The following is a 1,709-nucleotide window of genomic DNA, read 5'->3' on the forward strand; positions in this document are numbered from 1 at the left end:
GTATCTGGTTGGGTAGCTACCGCTGCCACTGCACCCCATGCTCCTACTAACTCTTTTTCAGAAGTGTCTTAGCTGTCTTGGACAGTTGCTCTACCACATGCATTTTTTTTTTTTAATTTATTTTTGGCTGCATTGGGTCTTCGTTGCTGCGCGCGGGCTTTTCTCTAGTCGTGGTGAGCGGGGGCTACTCTTCATTGCAGTGCACAGCCTTCTCATTGCAGTGGCTTCTCTTGTTGCGGAGCATGGGCTCTAGGCGCGTGGGCTTCAGTAGTTGTGGCTCGTGGGCTCTAGAGCGCAGGCTCAGTAGTTGTGGCGCACTGACTTAGTTGCTCTGCGGCATGTGGGATCTTCCTGGACCAGGGCTTGAACCCCGGTCCCCTGCATTGGCAGGCAGATTCTTAACCACTGTGCCACCAGGGAAGTCCCCACATACATTTTTGAAACAGCTTTTCAAGTCCTTTGAAAATAACTGTTGAGATGCTTTTATAGACATTGCATTAAAGGTATAGATGAGTTTGGCTAGAATTAACAGAATTATGATTTAAAATTTTCTTATCTAAGAACATTGTATTTCTCTCCATCTCTTTAGATCTTTTTGAATGACATTTAAAGTTTGATCATTTTCCACAAAGGTTTACATATCTTTTCTAGATTTATTCCTAGGTACTTTAATTTTTTTTGGTAATCTTTAGAAATGGGTATCTTTTTAAGAAAATTACATTTTCTAACTGATTCTTGCTAGTATATAGTTAAATGCAAATGCTTTTTGTATCCAGCAATCTTGCACACCTCCCTTATGAGTTCAGACACTGTATTTGTATATCATTTGGGGGTTTCTATGTAGCCAATCATTTATCTGCAAATAATGACAGTTTTATTCTACTCATCCTTTCTGGTTTTTTGTATGTAAATATATACACATGTTTTCTATTGTATTATATGCTATTACATAAATATATATAAATATAATATACACATAATTTGTCAGGACAAAGTCAAATCAACAAATATAAAATATTCTTAAGTTTAAAAATGAATCAAAAAAATGAATCAAATAACGGGCATAAAGATAATTAAGGAAGTTGTAAATAAAATTTTGAAGGCACGTATAAACAATAAAAATGACAGACATTTGCTGCATTATGGCCATCTAAAGGTCTGAAAATAATTTTCAACTACTAAGCTTGATTTTCTCTTCCATATTGAATGATAAAAAAATTATGGAACGCTTCACGAATTTGCGTGTCATCCTTGCGCAGGGGCCATGCTAATCTTCTCTGCATCGTCCCAATTTTAGTATATGTGCTGCCGAAGCGAGCACTACTCATCCTTTCTTGAATGTCTGGAATCTTTAATGAGACATTGTTAGTTCTGCAGGTCCAGTAAGAAAACATTAAGTAACACTTACAAAATTCAGAATGATCATTTGCCCATTTTACCTAAACTCACCTCAGTGTTTCAGAGGCCCAAATCCAAATATGTAGCAGCAAATGCAAAAATTAGTTGGAGCAGCGTAGCTGAATGCCGGTTTGTGAGGTACATAGGATTCTGAGGAGAATTAGGAAACAGCCCATTGACTTAGGTCCTGAGATTTTAGGGGCAGATTCCTCACTCTGTATGGCAGGTCTCAGCTGCAGTGAGATTGGGGTGATACTTGCTGACCAAATGACTGCCCTGTGACTTCTTCTCCTTTCTTCTAAGATAGTGAG

General features: G+C 38.2%; 1 non-coding gene across 1 annotated transcript; it reads right to left on the reverse strand.

Moving 5' to 3' along the window:
- Nucleotides 1-1,214: 1,214 nt before the first annotated feature.
- Nucleotides 1,215-1,321, reverse strand: LOC118893773. Its single transcript, XR_005019613.1, has one exon. It is a non-coding gene; the product is annotated as a U6 spliceosomal RNA (small nuclear RNA).
- Nucleotides 1,322-1,709: the final 388 nt, after the last annotated feature.

Source organism: Balaenoptera musculus, chromosome 3, assembly GCF_009873245.2.
Source record: "Balaenoptera musculus isolate JJ_BM4_2016_0621 chromosome 3, mBalMus1.pri.v3, whole genome shotgun sequence".
NCBI classification, from domain to species: domain Eukaryota; kingdom Metazoa; phylum Chordata; class Mammalia; order Artiodactyla; family Balaenopteridae; genus Balaenoptera; species Balaenoptera musculus.